At 33.5% G+C, this 20,594-nt stretch overlaps 1 pseudogene; it reads left to right on the plus strand.

Moving 5' to 3' along the window:
* Window positions 1-17,210: 17,210 nt before the first annotated feature.
* Window positions 17,211-19,870, plus strand: LOC101713734 (vacuolar protein sorting-associated protein 35 pseudogene; annotated as a pseudogene).
* Window positions 19,871-20,594: the final 724 nt, after the last annotated feature.

Genomic DNA, 20,594 nt, shown 5'->3' on the forward strand with positions numbered 1-20,594 from the left:
AAATACAAGTAATCTCAAGTATAAATCAAGGGAATAAATATCTACCCCTTAGATTTCATAAAGATTAAATACTGTAGTTAATATTTTGGGCCTGCCATATAATAGAAAATGTGATATTTAAGCTTGTGTGTCTGATTTATTTCTTTTAAAATTAGGGTCTCAAAATGTATCAATTTTTTTCCAAATGACTGAAGTTTATCCTTCTTTATGGCAGAATAGTACTCCCTTTTGTATAAATGTCATGTTTTCTTTATCCATTCATTTGTTGATGGACATATAATTTGCTTCTAAAATTTAGCTATTATGAATTGCACTGCTATAAACATGAATATGTATGTACTACTATACTATGATGTCTTTAACTCATTCAGGAAGATACTTAATGGGGAAAATTTGGGTCAGATGGAATTTCTACTTTCGTTTAAAAAGCAAACTGAATGACAGATAAGAAAAAGTTAGATTTTATGCAAAAGGGAAGAGGGCCAAAAGATGATGGAGGGGGAGGGGAAATAAACAAGAACTGAGATGTGTCATGTATATAATCAACTCCTTACCTTGAATGTGATCATGATATACTGCAAACATTTTTAATGAAAATAAAATAAAAAGATTAAATTATTTTATATACGTGAAAGCCTATGAAATCTACCTCCAAAATGGGGTAAATTCAGGAGAAACATCTTCGTAGATCTGCTTTAGAGCCTTGCAGCAGGAGTCACATAAAATATGCAGTAGGAACTCCCTGCTCAAATAAATCTTCAATTCCCTTGATTTATCTAGAAACTTTCTATCTCATGATTTTACAGACTTATGTCCATTTGCTGTAATTGTTTATCTTAATGTTCTGAACTCATTTGAATAATTGGTCTCCCTGCACAGTTAAAATTTCTATTCCAATTTTTATTTTGATATTTTTGGCATTGTGTGATAAATCACTCTTCTTCTCCAACCCACAATTTTCCATGCTTAGCAGGTCTTACCTACTCACTAATAATCTTCAAAAATGTATAACCCAGGAATGATGAACATTTAGCAAACAGTTTTTTAATTTCATGAGTTTAATTAAAAATTCTTGGAGTCATTCCAAAATTTTGATAGTAATAGTGAGTCAATTGGAAATTGCTCATAGGGAATGATAGTAAGTAAAAAATTATCTTTTTATTTTAAAAGAATAATGTAACAGGAAAGATAATACTGTTTTGGTGTGTATTGTAGCCTTTCATAAATTAACAATAGTAAACTTTTCTCTTTCACTGAAACATAAAATAGGATTAAAATGAATGAACAAAACTCAGATGATTATAGGTAAAAGTGACATAATACTGAAAATAAAATAACAATAGTAAAAAAAAAAAACCCTTCTTAATGAAATGTGAAGTGGTAGATAAAAATTTTCCCCTTTCCACATTTTATGGACTAGAGATGGAGTATAGAGAAGATATAGCAAGAATTAATGTTATGAATGGATTATTAGGATAATTGACAAAAGGACAAAAAAAGTCAATATTTTCCAATTTTTATTGATTTTTTTGGAACAGGCACTGAAATAGATTTTTATTTAAAAATTGTCTGATGCTCTATTTATTGTGTGACAAAATTTAATTGAGCAAAAATAATGAGCAGAGATATGCATCAACCTACATAGTGGTGAATCATACACGGGATAAATATGAAATGGAAGCTATGTCTCTAAACAAAAGACAAATGAGAAGCATATTCTGTACATCTACCTCTTACATAGACCTTGAAAAGCAAGCACCATACTCATTATGGTCAGATACATGTTTTTGGCATTTTTCTAGTATGTAAGGTTTGTTCCTATGAGCTTCACCTTTATATTTATGCTTTTGGTGATTAAGAAAATAAGAGACTAATACATTACATGCTCTATTCTAACAATATTTCCCAAAAATGGCTTATAGAAAAAAATATATATACTTTGTACATCATTTGTTATTAGTGACATTATACTAGTTGTTTTAGATAAATTACTTAATATATGATGGAATTTTTATGAAATTGTAATTTTGACTCAATATTTAACTCTTCTAAAAGTTTATGTACAGAATCATTACCATTACTCTTTTATAAACTGAGAAATGTTAGAAATTAAACTACCACAGTTTTAAAACTTAAACAATTCTTGGGCCAGGGATTTAGCTGAATGGTTTTGCCGCCTGCTGCACAAGTGTAAGGACCCGAGTTCGATCCCCGGTACCACAAAACCCCCCAAAATCTTAAACAATTCTTGCTTCCTTTTACCATAGCAAGCTTTTCACTCTGTTCCTCAATGAAACAGGTCTGCTGTTACATAAGCAGCATCTCAATTCATTTCTTGGTTTTAGTCTAGGAGATCTTACACTTACATACTTTTACTGACAACCCTGTGCTGCAACACAGGCCTAGTTAAAATAAAGACTCACTTTTGTATTGCTGCAAAAAAAATAATAATATTAATTTCCTCTTGGGTACAAATGATCAAAGAGATCAAAATTAAAAAAAAAACACTTAAAATATTATGGTCCAATTACAGCAATTAGAAATAGACTTAAATAGTTTACACTGAGCCAGGCATGGTGGCACAGGTCTGTAGTTCCAGAACTCAAGAGGCTGAGGCAAGAGAATTGTCATGAGTTCGAGGCTAGCCTGTGATGCAGAGGAAATTCAAAGCCAGCCTGAATTACAGAGCAAGACCCTGACTCAAACAAACAAACAGAAAAAAGAAAAAAAGTTTACAATGCCATGTGGCTGCACTTGATAAAATTTTGGGTGAGAGGAAAAGCCTACTAGGTGGGGAGTGGACTTTTGCAGTTATTCTAATAAATTTAAGGTATTGTAGTTTCCATTATGCAACGACACTGCTGAAAAAGCCTCTATCAATTTACCTATATTTTATGAGTCTAAGATTGTCCTGTGTGATTGCAAAGAATATTATCTATACAAATTACTTCTCATAATGAGGAACCAATTATCACTGATAAATGGCTCTCTTTAGGTTGTTTGTAATGAGAGGTGCTGGAGAATAATGATGGGGGGTTTAAACTCTATCTATCTAGCTAGCTAGCTAGCTATCATATATCTATTCATCCATTCACCCTTTCAATCTATTATGTATTCCACTAGCTATAAAACAGTGCTCTATTGAGTGGAAAAGGATTATTGATTCTGTGATATTCTGTGGCATTGGCATGTGCCATAAGAAAATGTCTAAGACCACGAGAAGACTGATTTACTGACTTCCCCCAAAATTGTGAGCTGAAATCTATCATTCTGTTCACATTGAGGACATACTTCCCAGCTTCTGTATGGCAACAACTTTGAACACTGCAATTATACTAAGTTATCCCAAATCCTGGGAAATGAAATAGAGCTCTGATGGCAGACTTTGGGTATGGAACAGTCCATAAATCCAGTGAATATTCATGGATTAAACCTTCATTTTGACTTGTTTCTATTCTACATTTCCCCTATCTTCTCTCATTCACAATGATGAGACCTGAATGCAGATAGTTGTCCTAGAATAGGACATAGGAATAGACAGTCTTTTCCTATTTTTTTCCTGACATGCTCTTCAAACAATAAATGTATTGATTTCTACTTCCATCTTGTGGTCTGCTTCTTGGATTACTTGGAATAATCCAAGAAAGCAATGGTTGCTTCAACTCTGGTGGAAGATGAGGCACAGTTGTAGGAAGAAATGAATTGTATGTGAGTTCTCAAGTCCACAGCATTTACTATCTGGAGATATGGAAAGTCTCTGTTTTAGAGGAATTCAAGAATAGAAAACAAGTACTGAGATTTGAATAATTTTGTCTCCCCAAACTCATGTTCAATCTCCAAATTAATATTTTGACAGTAATAAAAGGATGAGAGCTTAATCCAAAAATGGTGTTACTGGTAGAGCCTTTGTAAAGTGATTAGGTTTAGATAAGGTCACTAGCATGAGCTGCTATGATTAAATCCTTGGAGTTTTATAAGGAGATACACAGATCACACACACAGACAAATATATACCTGTTCCTTATATGATTTTATGTGCTGCTGTGGAACTCTGACACTAAGTAGGTTATAATCCACTGCCTGCATCATGGCCTTGAACTTCCAAAATTGTGAGTTACAGAAACCTCTTTACTTTATAAAGTTATCTTGCCCTTTTTTTTTTGGTTATGCTAATGAAAATCTGACTAATACACTGAGCCAGAGACAAAGATATTAAAAATGAGTTTATGATGTACCCTTGGTTTGTAATTAAATAATATAGGAAATATAGGTATCTAACAAGTATAATTTTCAAATTTAGTTAATAGAAATGTAAAACACCAAGTTAAATTTAAATTTTAGATAGACCATGACTAACATTTTGGTGTAAATATTCAAAAGTTACAAGGACATATGTAAATATTCAAAAATTACAAATAATTTTGGGACATACATGAAAGTTAAATATACCATAAAATCCTGTGTTTTAGCTGAAAATGCAAAGCATAGGACATAGGACAACTGCCAGAAAAGCAGGAGTGATTTAATTTAGGTCTTCACATATACTAGAAGAAAAAATTATAGAAAAAAAAGAACATTAAACTTCACCAAAACTTAGAGTGCATGTCAAAAACTAAATTTAGAAGTTTTAAAAATCAATTAGTCAACATTCATGGACGTTTTATTGAATATTTGTGACGTGGTTTGTACTGAATTAATAGTAGGAGACATAAGCCCATTTGAAGCATATAGACTGTTAGTCAGCTCTCCATAAGTAATACTGGAAATAATTATTAAAATATTTTTAAAGATTTATTTTGGCTCATAATTTTGGATCTTTCAGTTCATGGTCAGTTGACCCCATGGCTTTAGCCCTATGACAAGGTAGTATACCATCGCAAGGGATTTGTGACACAGCAAAACTGGTCACTTCATGACTGAGACGCAAAAAAGAGAAAGAAGGGGCTGAGGTTTCTCTGTTGCCTTCAAGGTTGTGCCTTCAATGACTGGAAGATCTCCTACTAGACCCCACCTCTCACAATAACCACTACCCCCCTCAATTGCCAAGATAGGGACCAACATTTAATATATGATATTTGAAGGATAATCTAAGTCTAAATGATAATATTCTGTCCCTGCCTTCCAAAGGCTCATATCTTTTGAAAAATTCAAAATGTATTCAATCTATCTGCGAGATTCATCTTTGCTGTCTCAGTGTTTCTCAAAAGTCCAAAGTCAAAGTCTTCCCTAAAACTTAAGGTGAACTCTGCTGTTACTATAAAAATAAAAAAGAACTTCCAATACACAATGTTAGAGGGTATACATTCCCACCGCAGAAGGGAAGATCTGAAGAAAAGGATCTGAAATAAACTGTGGTAGGATCTAACATCCCAATGGCTTGACCAGATCTGCCTATTAGGCTTTGTTGTGGAACCTCAGATGGCTACTCTTTCGGGAGGGTTTAACACACTGCTTCCTTTTTTCCCTCAACAGAAGCTGCACATCACCAGCATCTCTTACGTTCTGAGGTTTCCACTGAAACTTCAATTTAACTGTCACATCTCTATGAATTGCCCTGTAAAAGGCTGCTTTGAGGGATTCTAACACACATTACCTGGACTCCTTTGCTTTACTTTGAAATAGCAATGGTAGCCTCAAGACCCCATAATTCTTGTAGTCTGCATGCCTAGACAGCAAACATCACATGGTTGATGCCAAGGTTTACTTCCAGTACGAAGTGAACCTGGGCCTACTTGAGCCAGTCTTTCAGTGCCTCACAAGCAAAACATTGATCTTTGTGTGACATTCTGAATCCAAACCATAGCTAAATCTAATTAAGGATTCAGCATTTAATAAAAATATAAAGTAATTATTTTATTATTTTTGTAGTAAATGCCACAAAGAAAAATTTAATGTGGTATAAGAAAAATAGAAATAACCTAAGCTTTTCTTATTTTTCATCTTTATTTATTGTTATTGTTTGTGTCTAGATGTCACCCCAAAGCCTCATGTGGTCATAGGTGGGGGTTTTCAGAGTTGGCTGGATCTAGAGCATGTAATGCTGAGATTAAATATATGATGGTGGGATTAATGGTGTGTGATTACTAAATTAGTCCATTGATGGGATTAAGGGTGAGTGATTACTAAATTAGTCCATTGATCAGCTTGACATAGTTCTGGGAGTGGATAATGGGAAGTCCCTCCCTGGGTTTGAGGCCTACCTGTCCTAAGGATGGGTAACCTGGACAGAATAGGGCTTGTGGGGTTGCTTGTCACTTGCTGCTCACTGATTTTCCTGCTTCCTGATTTACACATCAAAAAATGGGTTTTTTTCTCCTCTATGATGCCCCTCTGCAATACTATCTTTGCTTTGGTGCCAGCCAATTATGGACTGAAACCTCTGCAAACTGTGAGCTACAATAAACCTTTCCTTCTTTAACTTTGAGTGTCAGGTATTTTGGCTCAACAATGAGAAAGGTAACCAAGACATTTATCATCAAAATCAAATGGTCTACTAAAGATATCTATTCTACTATCTCTGAAATGTAGGAATATTCTAACTATATGGCAAAAACGGTCTTTGTAGTTGTGATTAGGAATAGGACTTTGAGATAGGAATATTATCATGGTATGGTCCACCTAATCACATGAATCCAAAAAGAAAAAAAAAATACTAGAAGCTTTTTAGTTTCTGCTCACAGAGAATTGTGATGATGAACAGAATTTGTAAGAGTACATTAGGGGAGACTTTGACAAAAAAGTGGAAAGATTCATCCAAAGTTTGCTAGACATGCAAAAGTCAATTAATTTGATAGACTACATTAATGGAATGAAGAAATATGTGTAACTTTGGGGCAGAAAAAGCATGTGACAAAATTCAATATACTATTATGGTTTAAAAAAGAAAAGAAAAACTCTTAACAAAGCAAAACAAACAAAGAAACTGGGGGGCCGGAGATTTAGCTCAGTGGTTTCGCTGCCTGCTGCACAAGCACAAGTACTGGAGTTCGATCCCTGGTATCAAAAAAAAAAAAAAAGAAAAAGAAACTGGGACTATAAGGAAATATTCTTAAGTGGATATAAGATGCATAAGAGCTTTTATCACACTCATTGGCAAAAACCTGAAAGTTTTCTCCACATCCAAAACAAGAAAAAGATGTTTATTTTTTGTCATACTTAACCAACATTTTATGAGAAATTATAGTCAAACTAATTACAAAATTAATGAAGTGAAAAGAATCTAAGATTAAGATGCAAGTAGCAAAATCCTTAATTTCAGAAGTTATAATTTTATATATGGAAAATACTAAAAGTTCCACAAGGTCACTGGTAAGTATAATAATGAATCTGTAGAATTCAAGATCAACTTACACAAAAAATTTATTATATTTCCACATATTTTCTTAAAAATCTGATTAGTAAAATAATCACAACTAACATATCATCAAAGATAAATGTATACTAAAGTTTAGTAATAAATTTAATTAAAGATGTAAATGTCATATACAATAAAACCTACAAAATACTTCTTAGAAAAGTTAAAGAAAGCATAAATAAAATGGTAAAACATTGTATGTTTATGAACTGGACAAATATACCCAAAATGATCTACAGAGTTAATGAAATTGCTGTTAAAATTCAATGACATGTTTGTTTGCAAAATAAGAAAAGCAGATACTTAAATTTACATGGAATTTCTGCAGCCTGAGCAGCAAAAGTAAAATTGAAAAAGAACAAAGTAGGAGAACCCATATTTTATGGTTAAAATTTTATCATAAAGCTATTGTGATAAAAACAGTGTTATTCTGGCATAGGACTAGAATTTTAGATGAATGGATTTGAATTGAAAATATATAAGTAAACATATAAACCTATGGTAATTGGATTTTTAAAAACTTTCTTCTTTATCCTCAGGTAAAGAGATTTTGTTTGTTTGGTACTGGGGATTGAACTCGGGTCCTTGCTCTTTTGAGGCAGGTGGTGGAACTCCTGAGCTAAATCCCCAGCCCATAAGGAGATTTTTTGACAAGGATGCCAGAAAGATTTAATTGAGCAAATCATACAAAATTTTACTGAACTAATTATAGACTGATTTTGAATTATGTATTGTTATGGCTTATATCTGGGTGTCCCTGCAATGCCTAATGTAAGTGTGGAGTTTCAAAGATGGCTAGATTAGGTTGTGTAAATGTGGATTAAGGGTGTGATATTGAGATTAAGGGTGTGATTATGGGATTAATGGTGTGATGCTGGGATTAAAGATGCTTCACCCTGAGTGTGAGTGCCACCACTCAATAAACTTGCAGCCTGAATGGAATATAAAAGGAACACAAAGAAGGCAGCCGGCTGCTGCATCTGCTGCTGGTGCTACTGCTTGCTGCTTTTCTGTTTCCTGACTCCTTGCCATAAACTATTTCTCCTTTGATTCCCCTCTGCTATGCCACCCTGCCAGCCATCTATGGACTAAAACCTCTACAAAACTGTAAGCTGAAATAAACCTTTCCTCCTTTAACTTGTGGTATTGGATATTTTGTCTCATCAATGAGAGAAATAAATAAGACAAGCATGTACTGTATTATTCACCAAAACATCAGGAGTCTGTGTGAACTATTTGGACAATTTTTAGTTGTATAAAAACATCATGTGAGAAATAGTGATACCTAGGTTATTGAATGGCTCCAAGCTCCAACTTTCTACTAATCGAGCAGCAAAATTTGAAAAAAAAAATCTGCTCAATTTTTGTAAGTTGAACTGAAAATCCAACTTTACAAAACCTGTACAGGCCAAGTGTGAGTCACACATCAGATTTCACAGCAGACACAAAGGGATGATGCTTCAGTCTAAGCACCATTCATGCCCAGGCTACATACAGTGCTTGTGTTAGTGTATGAAAACATTCATCATTGTGCTGGGCATTTTTTTCGCTTTCTTTGCATAAAATATCATGACTATGGCTCCAAAAAAGAGCTATATCAACAGTAAAGCTAAGAGGAAAACTGTGAGAACCACAACAGAGTTAAAGAAAGACATCGTTGCAAATTTTAAGTTCTGGAATAATGAATTTTTAAGTGTGGTTTTTGGCTTCAGAACCAATTATTTGGTTTTTCATTATTTTGTATGGGAAAAACATGTTCAGTTCTCAACTTTTCAGTGTTTGGTGTTCGAACATCAACTTGGAATGATTTGTTTGTTACTGAAGGTATCACTGTATTGATTTTTTTTATTTTTTCACTACAAAAGGTTGAATACAGGAAGATACACCTTTTTATAGCAGGTCTTAATCATGATGTATAACTTTTAAATACTTAGATATACATTGTATATGGACCACCATTGGTATTTCTGCAATAGTCTTTGTGAAATTCAGATTGGAGATGAAACACATTCAAATACAAAGTGACTTCCCATGGTACTGACAATTTGAGAATGAAAAGGACTACCTTGTCCCTCACATCCTTGATTTTTCTCTTCAACAAAGATATTTTTTCAGGCTACCTTCAACATGTGTTTTAAGTTTTATCAAATCATAATAAGTTACAGTGCATGAATTTTCCTTTTGAGTCCAACTCTATTCCCTTTTCATTAATATGTCCCAACTTAGAGTCTAGCAGAAACTTTGATGCTCTTTAGGGAAACTTTTTAAATGTGTGATGGAGATATACATTTATGAGCTATTTTCATCAGCATGCTGAGAGGATATATATATATTTTTTTCTACACCAAAGTAAATGTTTCTAGAAATATGAATAGAGAGAGTAATAATGAAAGATTTTTATGTGAGATACAGTGCTACTGTCCAAGAATTTTTAACCCTAAACATCATAAATTAAGCATAGATATTTTCAAGCCAAATAATAATGGCTATGCAAATTGTCTACAAGTAAAGGAAGTTTATAATGTAAGCACTGATATCACAAGTAAGTTATTACCAGTTTCCATTCTGTGAATAGTGGAGGTAAGCTTCCATTAGCTGTAGCTGTTTCTTTTTCTCCATACATAAATTCTCCAATAAATCTTTGATTTTTATGCAGAAGCATATGATGAAATAGGGTAAGAAAAATCAGTCATTTATCAAACATAGACTTTGAGTTTTAATTACTTTAAAAATATTCCCCATAATTATTCCATTCCAGATGTCTAGTTTACCCTCTACACTCCCTGGGGAGTTTTGGGTTTTTTTTGGGGGGGATACTGGGGATGGAACTTGGGACCTTGAGTTTGCAAGGTAGGCAATGGCACCCCTGAGCTAAATCCCCGGCCCTATCCTGGGGGATTTTTGTAATATTTGTGTTTATTTTTACAATTCTTGAGTTAATTTACCGTTTAATGAGGTTATAGATTCACCCTATTAGTTGTATTTTTCTAATGATTATTTTTAAACAATAAGAATTAGTAGCGAGGATGTGAAATTTTGTGTTGACATCATTTGCAAGGATAATGAAAGTAGGTTATTTGGTTATCAGAAATACATCAAGATAGCAAGCTGAATCTAAATCTTACCACACATTTCATGAAGAAGGTGGTGGTATGTTAGTTTTCTATCCTCAGATTTAGGATGAAGAAATTCAGGAAAAAATATATGAAAATAAAACGAAGATAAAAGGAAATGTTTTCCTGAATCTGAATTCATTTGTCTGTTATATAAAGAATGAGGCTTTGATAAAAATTAAAGACATAGATTCACAGGTTCTAATTTGCTGTTGCTAAGACTGTTCCATGATAGTTGTTTCCTCTAATTTGTGCATACTTCTGGTTCAACTGTATTTTACCAAAACCCTTCAGGTAAATGTAAATATGGTTGACATTTTAAAAGGGACTAATAAAGTTATTAAAGCAGTTTCTGATATCTGATGTTTGTGTTCTTTGAAATACTCACGTTTACTGGAAACACCGGGAGCCTTTGCCATGATGAAAGTATGGTATCAAAATGTATCATTCCAGGCTGGGGATTTAGCTCAGTGGTTTCGCTGCCTGCTGCGCAAGCTCAAGGACCCGAGTTCGATCTCCAGTACCAAAACAAACAAAAAAAATGTATCATTCCATTTAAATAATTATTTAAATCAACTAAGCAAGTAGCAAAGCAAATAGGAGAAAAGAATTCTCTTGATTTTAAAAAATAAATGAGATTATTTTAGGATAGCAGGGAAGAATGTCTCACCAAATATAGAAAAGGAATAAAATGACAGCAAGAAAAGCAAATGGTTCATAGCAGAGTCCGAAAAAGTAAAATAGCAGGAGTAAAAGTCATGAAGTAAGTGAACTTCCAGGTCTTGCAGGCCATTTTAGATCCTAGTAATAATTTTGACTTATGTTCAGTGATCTGGGTTTTGACCAAGGGAAAGATTTGTCAGATTTACGTATGAACAGCACTCCAGTTGTAATAGTGAAGAAAAACTACAAATAATAATTTGAAGAGAGAAATACTGGTGGTTTCAACCAGGCTGGTGATAATAGTATTACTGGAAGTGACAGATTTTGGAATTGTCAATTTTTACAGGTAAAGTAGATAAGAATGTATGATTAGTTAGAACAGGGCTAGAGATTCGCCAGTTTGGAAATTGACACCAATGTTTTGGACTGGGAAACTGGAACAAGAGAATTATTATTAGGTAGGATGGGAAAATGTAAAAAGAATCCAATTCTGGGCACACAATATCTAAGAACTCTTTGGACATCCAAGTGGGAAATGTCAAGCATCAAGTAGGCAGTTAGATATTAGGTTGTAGAGTTAAAGAGTGACATAAAAATTGGAGTAAATGACATATACTTGGTGTTTAAAGACAAGACTGGATGAATTCACATAGAGAAAAACAATTAAAGGACTGAGAATTGATACATTTTAAATTACTTGAGGTTTGGAGAAATCAACAAAAGACACCAAAAATGGTAAAAAATATAGGAAGAGTCAAATGTGGATATGACTTTCTGAAACAAGAAAAAAAATATTTTAGGGACAAAATAATTTCTAAAGACAAATGTTGCTGATAGGTGAAATAAGATAAGGATTGAGAGATGAGCAAGAGATTTGAAACATATTGTTGAATAATAGTAATCTATAAATCCTATGTTAAAAAAGAGAAACTCTTATTATGAAGTATTGATATGTTTAAGTAGCTGGCTTATAGGAAAATATGGGCTTCCTTAATTTAAAAATGTAAGGCAAAATCCAATGTTTTGGTCTTTTTTTTAACATCTATATACTATTAAGGTAATAAATTATAATATAATATAAACTAGTAGGCTAAAAAGACAAAAAAGCATATTCAAAGAATGTTCCTTATCTGGATAATTAATCAAATATTTAAAATTATTTAAACTCAATAGATACAGTTTCAGAATTTTTCTATTTTGCAAACTGATACCTACAAATCCTGGTTTTCATTTATTATCAAAGTTATTTTATTGTGATGTGGGAACACTTCCCTTATTATATTTTGAAACTCAAACACTTCCTGAGATATTTTTGTTACTGAGGAATAAAAGGTCATCATGAATCATGCTCATATTAAAACAACAATATGCACCATTGAAGAGAATAATATCATATTTAATTAGAGTAGGAGTTTCTCTGAAGCTGTCAGCCAGCTGTCCACTTCTGTGATGTAAAAGGCAACTGAATCAGGAGAATGCTGACAATGTTAAAACTTCCTGACTAATTTAAAGAATCTAAAATGGGGGGAAGCTTTGTCAAAGTTGAAGATCAATTTCAGAACTGTCACACCACTCAATACCAAAAAAACAAAAAATAAATTTACCTTGAGTTCTGGTTTCATTTAATCCTCTTGGAAATATGAAAGGTTTAATATATTATAGTCCTTATTGTCTCAATCAGAGTGAAAGAAATGATTACCCTTATGATGACCCTCGTTTTGTGACCTCTAGAGTCAAATTCAAAGTCATAAATGGTTGGTTTTTTTTCCCCTGAATTACTTAACTAATTGCTTCACACTATTCTTCAGTTAGGGAAGAAAAAATGCAGTGGAGAAGGGAATTTAAAAAGAAAAATTCCTGAAAGGTATTCCTAGAATTTAGATGTTAATATAGATTTTATTGTCTCAAAAGTTTTTAGGAGCATTCTTTGGTCCTAGTTTGTAGAAAAATCCTATATTAATTTTTAGATGATGGTAAAATTCTTATCCTATTTCACTTTATTAAATACTTTAAATGAAAAAAATAAGGAAAATAAAAACTTGATTGAAGATTTTAATCAAATGGAAATAATTATTTCTCCAATTATATAGTGTTTCAAGATTTGTTTTAAGGTCTAAGAGGCATTAAAAATGGACTTAAGTAGAGTTATTTCAATTTTGAGGGTTTTTTTGTTACATGCATGTTACATATCAGAACTTCTAAAACAATTATTTGTTAACCTAAAGGCTGAAAACAACAAAGATGTTTTGATGGTTAATCTTGACTGTCAGCATCCTTGAATTTAGAAACACTGAGTAGATTAGTAAAGCACATTTCTGGGTATGTTTGGAGGCCTTGGTGACTGCATCTGGACTCTTCCACTCTGAATCTTGCCTAGTTTGTTGCTACATGGCTACCAGAAGATAAGCAGCTTCCCTCTGCTATGCCATTCATCCCTGATCTTTCTGCCTTGGAGCCAGTTGATCATGGACTGAATCCTCTGAAACTGTTAACCAAAATCAAATCCTCCTCTAGGTTGTTTATGTCAGTATTTTATCCCAGAGATCAAAAACAAACTGCTAGATATGTGGTAAACTGTTACATTTTTTTTAGCTTTCTAGAAATCAATAAAATATTAAGTAGGGTATTTAAAATTTATATATCTACTTGTGAATATAAATAATGTACAATACTTTACAGAGATGGATTTGAATACATTCATTTAAACACTATGGATTATATTTTATTAAATTTTTTTCTTAAAATATATATTCTTTGTTTAGTTTTCACAAGTCTGAAAATTTTATCCTATATGGAATTTTCAGCTGATTGCATTGGCCCTTACCACTAAAGTGTAGTTTAAACTTTTGGTTTAGTTGTCTTTTTGTTTAATTGAGTTCTAATAAAGTAATATGAAAATTAATAGAATTTATTTCAAAGAAGCAGTGCTTCAAGATTTTTATTCATTAGTTGACTATTTTACTAAAAACGGCCCTCTTAAAATTCAAAAATATCTCTTATGGATGATTTAGTAGAAGTATACAATTTTCTAATTGGCTATATTCCCAAGCTATAAGTTAATATATGTTTATTAAAATAACAATAACACCAGTAACCATCATAGCAGGCAGTATACATTATTATTCTTGCTATAGGACTATAGTTACTATTCTACACTCTTCTTATAGGAGGTAAAAATTTTTATTGAGATGTACTTTGTATTCCATTTTTTCACAATATAAATGATACAGTTTAGTCATTTTGAATATATTCATGAAGTTTTCCAAACATAACCACAAATTATAACCTGAAACTTCATGCTCATTACTGGAAATCCCAATTTATCTCCAACCTCTCAAGACACTGACAGCCATCAATCTACTTCTGTCTGTATTGATTTTCCTACTCTGTATATTTAGTATAAACATAACCATTCAGTAAATAGTATTTTGTGATTGACTCCATTAATAGAGAAAAGTATTTCAAGTTTCATCTACCTTGTAGCATGTTTCAATATTTAATTTGTTTTTATCATTGAATAATATTCCATTGCATGTTACAGCACATTTTACTTATTCATTCATCACTTGATATAGATTGTGTTCACTTCCACTATTTGGTTACTGTGAATATTGCTATGATTATTCATGTTGAAGATTTGCATGAATGTATGTTTTCATTTTTCTTGAGTGTTTGCACTGAGAATTTCTGGGTCATATGATAGTTCTACATTTAATCTTTCAAAGTACCACCAGATTGTTTTCCTAAGTGCCTGTACCATTTTACTCTTTCAGGAAAAACATAAATATGACAAACTAAAAAATGTATAAATATTGCAAATTTTCCATATCCTTGTTCATTTTGTTCTCATTTTCTAGAAGTAATATGTATATTTGGAAGGTGGACCTTTTGTCTAAGATAAAAATTGACACTATTTCTTCCGTATTGTTCATTTGTTTTTGAATTTTTCTTCTGTGTATGTGTTTTGACATACAGATTTTTAATGTGATCAAAATATTCTTCCATTTTATCCTTCCTAGCTTGCAAGTCATAAATATTAATTTGCACACTTCAAATTTTCCAAGAAACTCAACCATTTCATTTATAATTTTATATTTCTATAACATTTATTTATTTATTTTACAGTACTGGCAATCAGACTCTACTTGAGTAACATCTCCACCCCCTTTTGTTTTAGTTTTTAAATTTCATGTTTAAGTTTTCTTTTTTTTTTGTATTAAATTCTTTTATTGGTACATTGTAGGTATACAATACAATTACATTTCTCATTGGGAATTGTACCTTTATATAATGCATCTTGGTTCTTATTTTTTCCCCATTCCTAGCCCTCCCTTCACGCCCTCCATCCTTCCCTATTTACAAAGACTTTATTTCCATTTGTTCCATTTCTCATCATTTTTTCCTTTCCCTTCTTTCCTTTCCCCTGCCCCTCCCACTACCCCTACCCCTTTGGACCTTTTCTTCCTATTTTACATTATCGATTATTCATTCTAATAGTTGGTACATTTTAGGTATGCAATATAATGACATTCATCATTGGAAATTTGCACCTTTACATAGTCTCTCTTGGTTCTTATTTTTCACCCTTGCCCAGCCCTCCCTTCAACCCCTCCAGTCCTCCCTATTTACAAAGATTTTGTTCCTATTTTTCCATTTTCTCATATTAATCCCATTCCCTTCTATCCTTTCCCCTATCCCTCCCACTTCCTTCCCCTTTGCCCCTTTTCTTCCTATTTCACATGACCTGTTATACATTTAGTCCTTATTTACTCAGCCATAAAAAATGAGAAATTAGAGACACTTATAGCTAAGTGGATGCACATTGAGGTAATACTCTTAAGTGAAATAAATAGGACACATGTGTAAATACTGAATAGTTTCTCTGGTGTGAGAAACTGAAAGTGTAAATAAGGACTAGTTTTTAAATTTTGAGGCAAAATCTTTTAACTTGACCAGGATGGCTTTGAATTTCTGACCTCCTGCCTCAGCCTTCTAAATAGGAATAATTGTGATCTACTATGCTCTGGTAAGTTTTACTTTTCAATTGTAGTAAGAACACATGAAATTTATCATCTTACTCATTTCTATATATACAGTTTGGTGGTATAACAAATTCACATTGTTATGAAACCATTATTTATCACATTTTATAATGAAAAACAACTCCCCATTTCTCCCTCCACTATGTCCCTGGAAATTATAACTCTGTTTTCTGTTACTATGATTTTTTAAATTATAAATAGCTCAAAAAAGTGTAGTCATACTTACAGTATTTTACTTTTGTGTATGACTTATTCACTTGGTATAATATATTCAAAATTAATCCATGCTGTAGCTTATGTTAGAATTTCCTTTTTCTAAGATTGAATTAACATACATTGAGTGTATGTGTTCACTTATGTCATATTTTACTTATTCATCCATCAATCGATATTTCTGTTGTTTCCTCCTCTTACCTATTGTGAATGAAAATGTTATGAACATGGATACACAAACATATTTTTAAGACTGCTTTCAATTCTTTATAGGAGGGAAAGAAAGAAAAATGAAATTGTTGAAGTATATGACAATTCTAATTTTAGTTGAAGAACTGTCTGTTTTCCATAAAGGCTTAACCAAAAATAGTGCACAAGGATTCTCCTTATCCCTGTTACTTGTTTTTTTTTTTTATTTTATGGTTTTTATAGTAGCTACATCAGTAGCTATTAGGTGATAGCTCATGATGTTTTGATTTACCTTAATAACTAGGGATGCTGAGAATGTCTTACCTATGTCTGCTAGTCCTACACTCCTTTTTTATTTGTTTGGTTGGTTTTTGAAACACAGTTTTGTTGTGCAGTACAGGATGGTCTTGAACTCATTATATAGCCCAGGCTGTGCATGAACTTGAGGTGCTCCTCCTGCCTCAGCCTCCCAAATGCTGGGATTGCAGACATATACCACTACACCCAGAAACTCCTTTGGCAATACAGTCTGCAGGGAAACTGAGAGTTTTGATATTCTTCAGGGCATCATATTGCTGCACTATGTTGATACAATAATGTTGATTCCATGTGATGAATAAAAGTGGCAAGGGGTGCCTCTTGCTGCGGGCTCTGGGAGTCACCATGCCTACAATACAGCAGTCACCTCAGGATGAACAGGAGAAACCCTTGGATGAAGCCATACAGGCTGTAAAGGTTCAATCATTCCAGATGAAGAGATGCTTGGACAAGACCAAGCTTATGGATGCTCTGAAACATGCATCTAATATGCTTGGTGAACTCCGGACTTCTATGTTATCACCAAAGAGCTACTATGAACTTTATATGGCTATTTCTGATGAACTGCACTACTTGGAGGTCTACTTGACAGATGAGTTTGCCAAAGGAAGGAAAGTGGCAGATCTCTATGAGCTTCTACAATACGCTGGAAACATCATCCTAAGGCTTTGTCTGTTGATCACAGTTGGAGTTGTATACATCAAGTCATTTCCTCAATCCAGGAAAAATATTTTGAAAGATTTGGTAGAAATGTGCCGTGGTGTGCAACATCCATTGAGGGATTTATTTCTTCGAAACTACCTTCTTCAGTGTACCAGAAACATTTTACCTGACGAAGGGGAGCCAACAGATGAAGAAACGACTGGGGATATCAGTGATTCCATGAATTTTGTACTACTCAACTTTGCAGAAATGAACAAGTTGTGAGTTCAGATGTAACATCAAGGACATAGCCGAGATAGAGAAAAAAGAGAACGAGAAAGACAAGAGCTGAGAATTTTAGTAGGAACAAATTTGGTGCGCCTCAGTCAATTGGAAGGTGTAAATGTGGAACGTTACAAACAGATTGTTTTAAGTGGTATATTGGAGCAGGTTGTGAATTGTAGGGATGCTTTGGCTCAAGAATATCTCATGGAGTGTATTATTCAGGTTTTTCCTGATGAATTCCACCTCCAGACTTTGAATCCTTTTCTTCGGGCCTGTGCTGAGTTACACCAAAATGTAAACGTAAAAAATATAATCATTGCTTTAATTGACAGATTAGCTTTATTTGCTCATCATGAAGATGGGTCTGGAATCCCAGCAGATATTAAGCTTTTTGATATATTCTCACAGCAGGTGGCTACAGTTATACAGTCTAGACAAGACATGCCTTCAGAGGATGTTGTATCTTTACAAGTCTCTCTCATTAATCTTGCTATGAAATGTTATCCTGATCGTGTGGACTATGTTGATAAAGTTCTAGAAACAACAGTGGAGATATTCAACAAGCTCAACCTTGAACATATTGCTACCAGTAGTGCAGTTTCAAAGGAACTCACCAGACTTTTAAAGATACCTGTTGATACTTACAACAATATTTTGACAGTCTTGAAATTAAAACATTTCCGCCCACTCTTTGAGTACTTTGACTATGAGTCCAGAAAGAGTATGAGTTGTTATGTGCTTAGTAATGTTCTGGATTATAATACAGAAAGTGTCTCTCAGGATCAGGTGGATTCCATAATGAACTTGGTGTCCACGTTGATTCAGGATCAGCCAGTTCAACCTGTAGAAGACCCTGATCCAGAAGACTTTGCTGATGAGCAGAGCCTTGTGGGCTGATTCATTCATCTTCTTTGGTCTGAGGACCCTGATCAGCAGTATTTGATCTTAAACACAGCACAAAAGCATTTTGGAGCTGGTGGAAATCAACGGATTCGCTTCACACTGCCACCTTTGGTATTTGCAGCTTACCAGCTGGCTTTTTGATACAAAGAGAATTCTAAAGTGGATGACAAATGGGAAAAAAAAAATGCCAGAAGATTTTCTCATTTGCTCACCAGACTATCAGTGCTTTGATCAAAGCAGAGCTGGCAGAATTACCTTTAAGACTTTTTCTTCAAGGAGCACGAGCTGCTGGAGAATTGGTTTTGAAAATCATGAAACAGTAGCATATGAGTTTATGTCCCAGGCATTTTCCCTGTATGAAGATGAAATCAGTGATTCCAAAGCACAGCTGGCTGCCATTACCTTGATCATTGGTACTTTTGAGAGAATGAAATGCTTCAGTGAAGAGAATCATGAACCCTTGAGAACTCAGTGTGCACTTGCTGCATCCAAACTTCTGAAAAAGCCCGATCAGGGCCGAGCTGTGAGCACCTGTGCACATCTCTTGTAGTCCGGCAGAAACACAGACAAAAATGGGGAGGAGCTTCATGGAGGGAAGAGGGTCATGGAGTGCCTAAAGAAAGTTCTAAAAATAGCAAATCAGTGTATGGACCCCTCTCTATAAGTGCAGCTGTTTATAGAAATTCTAAACAGATATATCTATTTTTATGAAAAGGAAAATGATGCGGTAACAATTCAGGTGTTGAACCAGCTTATCCAAAAGATTCGAGAAGACCTCCCAAACCTTGAGTCCAGTGAAGAAACAGAACAGATTAACAAACATTTTAATAACACACTAGAGCATTTGCGTTTGAGGCGAGAATCACCAAAGTCTGAGGGGCCAATTTATGAAGGTCTTATCCTTTAAAAAAGAAAACAGCTCACTGCTTTCCGTGTTCATTCAGTAAGGGTTTTATTAAACTAGGTCTCCCTTCCATAAATTATGCCTTTCAGAAATGCTGAGGTAGGTTTCCTGTTTCTAATCTGTGATGTGTTTTATCTAGCACCTCCAAACACTCACCTTCAGGACCTTAATAAAGTTATTCACTTCATAAGTGTTCAAATCTGTCTGATCACCCCAAGTAGCATGACTGATCTGCTATTTAAAATTCCTGTGATCTGTAAAAAAAAAAACAAAAAAATCTCCACTTATCTTGGCTACTAATGAAGTCCTCCTCCTTTTTGTTTTGTTTCATTATTGATTGTGTATTTTCTTCATTACGCGGAAATACTAACCCAAAAGTATCTGTCTCTTTGTTCTCTAGTTCTATTTGAGATTAATTTAGAGGCAAGAAATACTGTATGTGAAATTCAGCCTGGGCTTTTCCCTAAATACAAGATAAGGCCATGTGTAATATTTTCCCTAAAACTAGAATATAGTAATGCATGTTTGAGAATTTCAAAGCACCATGGTCAAAACCAGAAGCTATATTTTGCATATTTGGACTCAGCCATCTATTAAGGATCCATGTTGTCCTCTGGACATATTTATCAAACAATTTGGTTCTAAATAGTATAAAACAAAATTTGTGATTTATATCTATAAGCTTCATTATTGTAAATTTAATGGGAAATGCATTACAGTTACCACCTTTTTTTTTTTTTGGCACCTGTGAATCAATAAAGTTGTTATTAACAACAACACCAAAAAAAAGTGGCAAAAATTCCAGGTTCCCTAATAAGAACTCTTGCATCATAGATGGTAGTTAAATGAGTCCTCCAAAAATTTAGTGGTCTGACATATTATTGAAGTTTTTAGAGTTTTCAGAAATGTAAGACAGCTGCTTGAAAGATCTCATAAATCTCTAAACCCAAAGAAAGGCACATTATTTT

Source organism: Heterocephalus glaber, unplaced genomic scaffold, assembly GCF_053883595.1.
Source record: "Heterocephalus glaber isolate CG9 unplaced genomic scaffold, H.glaber_assembly_v1.0 deba00000122, whole genome shotgun sequence".
Classification (NCBI taxonomy): Eukaryota; Metazoa; Chordata; class Mammalia; order Rodentia; family Bathyergidae; genus Heterocephalus; species Heterocephalus glaber.